The following is a 7217-nucleotide window of genomic DNA, read 5'->3' on the forward strand; positions in this document are numbered from 1 at the left end:
GTACCCTTCACAGAGAGTTGGGGAATGGCTGCAATCCCAGCATTGTAAGATGGTGAAAGATGTACCCTTAGGGTTTGGGGCTCCAGATTGGATCATGGAGGTAGTGGACCCCCTGCCCTGCAATAATACATACAAAACCCAACAATCCCTTTGGTGACAATGGGAAGGAAAATCTCGCTTTTAACAGGACAGAACCAGGTTCAGGGAGGGGCGGGGCCATCTGCCACAGACAGTTGGGGTGAAAGAAGGAAAACAGGATAAAGACATGACGGACAGACAGAGATTAATAACAAGTATGATTGAATGCAGAGAGGTCTGTTAACACATAGTGAGTGAGAAAGCTGACTGAGGAAGAAATACTCAATACATCATGGGAATCCCCCAGCAGCCTACACCTATTGCAGCATAAATAAGGGAGAATTCAGGGTCACCTGGTCCAGCCCTAACTATATGTTTTAGTAAAAGGGAAAGTTTGAAGCCTAATCTTCAAAGTAGAGAAGTGTAGAGTAGAGAGTGTCTGCCTCACCAATCCCAACTGGAAGCTGGTTCCACAGAAGAGGGACCTGAAAACTCAAGGCTCTGCCTCCCATTCTACTTTTAAATACTCTAGGAACAACAACTAAGCCCTGTCAGTACTCTTGCTGCAGCATTTTGGATTAACTGCAGGCTTCTCGGGGAGTTAAAGAAGTCCAGGCGCTTTTCTTTGCAAGCTCCTTTGACCATAATTATGATTAAGGAACTGACCTCCCAGCCCATTGTTCCTTCAGTGGGCTGGTTTCAGTCATTATGTTGCATCTGCGGCAGATTTACTGCAGACTCTGATCAGGAAAGTGAGACGCCGAAGGAGAGGAAAGCGAGCCGGCGCACTCGTGCGTCTGAGGAGACGCGGACTGCGAACTGCTCTTCCTGGGATCTTCCTTTCCAACGTACGCTCACTCAGGAATAAGAAGGACGAGCTGGCCCTGATGAGAAGCATGAACAGAGACTTTGCCTCCTCCTGTGTCTTATGTTTTACGGAGTCGTGGCTCTGTGAGGACATCCCGGACAGCGCGCTCAAGCTGGAGGGTTTTCATCTGCTGCGCGCGGACCGGCAGGCCTCTCTCTCTGGTAAGACCACAGGTGGACGTGTCTGCTTCTACATTAATAGTGGCTGGTGCACAGATGTAACAGTGATTGCTCAGCACTGCTCTTCCTCTCTGGAATACCTTTTTATTCACTGCAAACCATTTTATTCTCCGCGGGAGTTTGCTTCATTCATCTTGGCCACTGTTTACATCCCGCCAGATGCGGATGTGCAGGCAGCTCAGTGCGCACTGGCGGAGCAGATACTGCACATGGAGCGGACATTCCCGGACTCTCTCATCATTGCTCTTGGGGACTTTAACAAAGCCAATCTGAGCCACGAGCTTCCCAAATACAAGCAGTATATTAAATGCCCGACCAGAGAGGAGAGGACATTAGACCACTGTTACAGTACGATCAGCGGGGCCTATCGTGCGGTGCCCCGCGCTTCACTCGGACTTTCTGACCACGTCATGATCCACCTGATCCCCACGTACAGACAGAGGCTGAAGCTCTCCAAACCTGTCGTGAGGACTAAAAAACTGTGGAGCAACGAGGCTGTGGAGGAGCTTCGCACGTGTTTGGAGTCTACAGACTGGGACACAATGATGGCTGCTTCTAACAGCTTGGATGAGTTTACGGACACTGTTACCTCCTATATCCACTTCTGCGAGGACAGCATGGTGAGTTATAACAATGACAAACCCTGGTTTACTCCTAAACTCAAAAAGCTGTGGCTGGAAAAGAGAAAGGCGTTCAGAAGCGGAGACAGGGACTGCTACAGAGAGGCCAAGTACAGGTTCACTAAAGAAGTGGACATTGCTAAACACCAGCACTCTGAGAAGATGCAGCAGCAGATCTCAGAGAATGACTCGGCCTCTGTGTGGAAAGGTTTTAGGAATATCACCAACTACAAGCCTAAAACCCCCCACTCCACTGATGACTTGCTCTTGGCCAACACCCTTAACGACTTTACTGCCGTTTTGACGAGCCATCAGGCAGCCTTCACACCTCCAATGGCCCCAACAATAGAGACAGTTTGGACACTCATTCCCCCACCTCTCCCCCCTCCATAGAGCCATCACCACCATCAAACACTTCACCTACAACACCCCCCTCCTCACCCCACACAAAGGAGGATTTCACACCACCTCCTCCCAACACAACTCTTCATATTCATGAAGCAGATGTGAGGAAGCAGTTTAAGAGTCTGAATGCTCGAAAAGCTCCCGGCCCAGACGGTGTGTCTCCTGCCACCCTCAGACACTGTGCAAACGAGCTGGCCCCAGTGTTTTCTGGCATTTTCAACTCCTCACTGCAGGCATGTCATGTGCCTGCCTGCTTCAAGTCCTCTACCATAATCCCTGTCCCCAAGAAACCTAGGATCACTGGACTAAATGACTACAGACCTGTGGCTTTGACATCTGTGGTCATGAAGTCATTTGAGCGCCTGGTTCTCTCCTACCTCAAGACCCTCACGGCCCCCCCGCCTGGACCCCCTGCAGTTTGCATACAGAGCCAACAGGTCTGTAGATGACGCCATCAACATGGCTCTACACTTCATCCTGCAGCATCTGGACTCCCCAGGAACCTACGCCAGGATCCTGTTTGTGGACTTCAGCTCTGCCTTCAACACCATCCTTCCAGACCATCTCCAAGGCAAGCTTTCCCAGATGAATGTGCCTGATCCCATCTGCCGGTGGATCACTGACTTCCTGACGGACAGGAAGCAGCACGTGAGGCTGGGAAAGAATGTCTCGGACTCCCGGACCATCAGCACCGGCTCCCCTCAGGGCTGTGTTCTTTCTCCTCTGCTCTTCTCCCTGTACACCAACTGCTGCACCTCCACCCACCAGTCTGTCAAGCTAATCAAGTTTGCAGATGACACCACCATTATTGGACTCATCTCTGACGGGGATGAGTCTGCCTACAGGAGGGAGGTTGAACGTCTGGTGTCCTGGTGCAGCCACAACAACCTGGTGCTGAATGCCCAGAAGACAGTGGAGATTATTGTGGACTTCAGGAAGCACACAGCCCCACTCCCCCCCATCATCCTGACTGACACCCTCATCACCTCTGTGGACTCATTCCGCTTCCTGGGTACCACCATCAACCAGAACCTGAAGTGGGAGCCCACCATCACCTCCGTCATTAAGAAAGCCCAGCAGAGGATGTACTTCCTGAGGCAGCTGAAGAAATTCAACCTGCCAACACGGACGATGATGCAATTCTACACTGCAATCATCGAGTCCATCCTCACCTCCTCCATCACCGTGTGGTACGCTGGAGCCACCATCAGGGACAAACAGAGACTGCAGCGTGTTGTGCGCTCTGCTGAGAAGGTGATTGGCTGCAGACTCCCATCTCTGCAGGACCTGTACACCTCCAGGACACTGGGGCGTGCAGCTCGGATCTCAGCTGACCCTTCTCACCCTGGACACAGTCTGTTTGACCTGCTCCCCTCAGGCAGGAGGCTCCGGTCCATTCGCACCAGAACCTCTCGCCATAAGAACAGTTTCTTCCCCTCTGCTGTTGGACACATGAACAATAACCGTATGACTGTTCCCACCACTAACACATGACCCTACGCTGTGTTCACTGCATCATTCCATGTTTGGCACTGATCACCACCTGCACTCATGTATATATCTATCTACTTAGCACTTTTAATTCTTATTCTTATTTTTTTTTTTTCTCATGTCTATTTAAGCGTTATTTATGACAGTATGTTTGCACTAAGCACCGCAGCAATTTCCTAATGTTGTAAACCTGCTCAACATTTGGCAATAAAACCCTTTCTGATTCTGATTCTGATTCTGATATGCAAATGTACTGTTTATAAGATTTGGGGAAACCTGCAGTCAGCTGAGACTGAAATAGTCACTTGGATGAGTGACGAAATGTTTCTCCCACAAAACGCTACGTCCAGATGAACAGAATCAACTTTTGGAGATTTATTTTCCTGGATGATTGAGAATGCATCAAGACGATATATTGTGGGGGTTAATGTGCAGCTCTTTTTATTTTCTTTATTTTTATTTTCACGAGTTATTTGAACAATTCTAAATGACAGTGTGATGGCCGTGGATTATTGGTAAGGGTGACTTTATGTGTTTAGTTACTTAAGTGGAAGTACTGTGGAAAGTTTTACCTTACATACATAGGTCTGACTGTACAGCTTCTGAGGTAACTGTTTACAAGATGTTATATTCTATCCAAAGGTCCTTTTCAAGTTTACATTGATAAACATTATCCTTAACATATTTGACCCGCATAAAGTACCACGGCCACAGTGACTTGTACTTCTGTCCCATTAAGCAACAGTTTAACAAATTTCACTGTAAACTATAAAAGGAATCTGGATTTAAATAGAACATAGTAGTGATGGATTAAGTGCAGGAAACACTAGTATAAGGTGTTTATGGAACAAATCTCCTTCAGCATTCAAAATGACCAAAGTGAGGACTACAAGCGTTTCTCTCAGTTGGTTGAGTTCAGGGAAAAAGCAGCTAAATACACTGAGACTGGGGGTGGGTTTTTATAATCGATTTATCGATTAAAATCGATTCTGGCTTGGATAACGTAAAATTGATTCATTAAAATCCTGAATCGATTTTTTTATATAAATTTATCTTGCTCGAAATGCCAGAATCTCTGGTGAAATCTCACAAAATTTCAACAACCACCAAACAGCTAAGACAGTAAATGAGAGCAGGAACACGGATTCTGCATAAAGACTTAAACACACAGCGCAACCCGCGGATCAGAATCAATTAGATGTCGAATTTCTCACAGTCGGGGCTGAAAGCCGACAGCTCGCTGATTCTGATCTGTCGGCGGGTCCGCACTTTGTGTTCACGCCCTTTATGCGCTGATTCTAAAGCTGTTAGTTTGATGTCTCTCCAAACAATAGTGACTGAACCAGCAGCAAAAGAAGATCCAAACTACGCTTCACATAAACATCGTCATGAATTCACTCTGACGTTTACGGTTTCACTTCCAACACGATGCACAGCTCTCTCTCTCTCTCTCTCTCTCTCTCTCTCTCTCTCTCTCTTCAAGAACAGTTTCCCGTCTAAAAATCTGTTTTCTGCATTATTCGCTTGCTTGTTACGCACAAGTCTACCGTTGTTTACAGTGCTGTCGGCCGACTTTTTTTGTTTTTGTTTTATATACTTCCGAAAAGAAAACCGAATTTCTGCCGGTCAATACTGAACACATGTAAACTTTTTAAAATTATGCAAAATGCAAAACGCTTAGCCGTGTCTCTAATAAAACCGCTGTAACTTCAGAGGTAACGTTTATAAGTTGATTAATGGTTTTCTTTCGTTTTTGATGTACTGCAGAATATTTTTATAAAATCCAGGCCAGGAAAAGCACCTTCATGTTTTTCTGTGTTTTATCTTCAGCTACTTTGACACAAAGGCCTCTGCTGTGATGCTCACACCTTTGATAAAGTCTTGCATGTGTCAGCTTCCTTTTTATAGATACAAAAATATGTAAATGTACTGATCTGAATTATAATATTTCTGACTGTCAAAATTTCCCAGATTCAAATCGAATTAAATTGAATCGAATTGAATCAAATTGTGGATCGAATCGGGACCTTGTGAATCGGAATTGAATCGATTCTAGAAATCAGTGACGATACCCAGCCCTAACTGAGACTGCTCCACATTGTTAGCGAGTTAACTCTGGATATCTGTAGGTTTTGTCAAACTTGGAGTGAACAAAAGCAGAAAAACAGTAAAAGATACAGACAGTGAAAGTCTGGTTTATTTCATGAACACAATGAAACATTTTACAGTCCACAGAGCAAAGTAGCATACATGATAAATAGATACACATAACACGGACAGTGAGAAGTAAAATTCATCGTCTTACCACATGTTATATTCTGTAAACTTAAAATAAACCACAGAAATTAGAGTTTAGTGTTTTAAAGTCATTATTAAAAACATGAGTCAACATTACTGAAGTGACACTTTAACGATGCTTCATATCACAGTCTTTATGATGATAAAACATGTTCTCTCGTTAGTAGATGTCTGCGCTGTCACTTGTCATGAGAATGTCCTGAGCCAGGGTTCAAGCTTCCTCTTCAATCACCATTGATCATTAATAGGGTCACAAAAGATTTGTTGCATTATCCCCATAAACAACATGCTTTTATAGAAATCATTGTGACACAAATATTTAGATTTTTGATTCACAATGTGCATGAACTCAAAATCTTTAGAGTTTCATATTTATAAAGAAACCCAAGTAATACATTTATACCATTGTATGAGCTACACTTCTTGTAAAAAACTGATTGGAAATGCGTTTGAAAAAAGCTCCTGCTGTGACCTTCCTTCTGTGAGGGCACACACACTCACACACACACACACACACACACACTCACACACACACACACACTCACACACACACACACTCACACACACACTCACACACACACTCACACACACACACACTCACACACACACACACACACTCACACACACACTCACTCACACACACACACAGAGAGAGGGGGGGGGGATCATTAATACAAAGGATTGGAGTCAGTTTTGGATTTTCACTTGTTGTTGGCTTTAATATGAACAGTCACATAAAATTCATTCAAATTTTTTTGCCTTTGCTTCAATTAGGATGTTTCTTTAAATCTACAACACTTTCCTTTTCAAAAAGTTTACTGACATAGTAAGGAAGTAGCTAGGGAACTCAGTAAGTATGAGCAACAGTAGCTTAGGGACAGTTTCTCCAATAAAGAGGATTTCATCATCTGCAGTTCGTAAAAAGTGCCGTATTAAAAACAATTCAGCAGACCCTCAGAGTGCGGATACAAACTGTTTTCAGCTGTAGAGGTAGAGGTACGCTTCATGTACTTATCAACATACAGTTCAGAGGCTTGCATTAGAGGGCTTTGGTGCTTGGGCATCTTTTATTTAGCACGGTTATACCATTATGAATGTAGCTATATAAACATGCTCAAGAGTCTATCATATGTTTGACATGCAACTAAAAATTCGAAAATATATTTTTAAATCAGTAACTTTGCAAATTTAGAGGAATTGTTTTCGGACAACATGTGTGTCACATTTTAAACAGGGTTTGAATAATCAGCACTGACATACAGACATTTTTGCACTGGG

The sequence above is a fragment of the Perissodus microlepis genome, chromosome 9 (genome assembly GCF_051167445.1).
Source record: "Perissodus microlepis isolate ML-2025 ecotype Zambia chromosome 9, ASM5116744v1, whole genome shotgun sequence".
NCBI lineage: Eukaryota > Metazoa > Chordata > Actinopteri > Cichliformes > Cichlidae > Perissodus > Perissodus microlepis.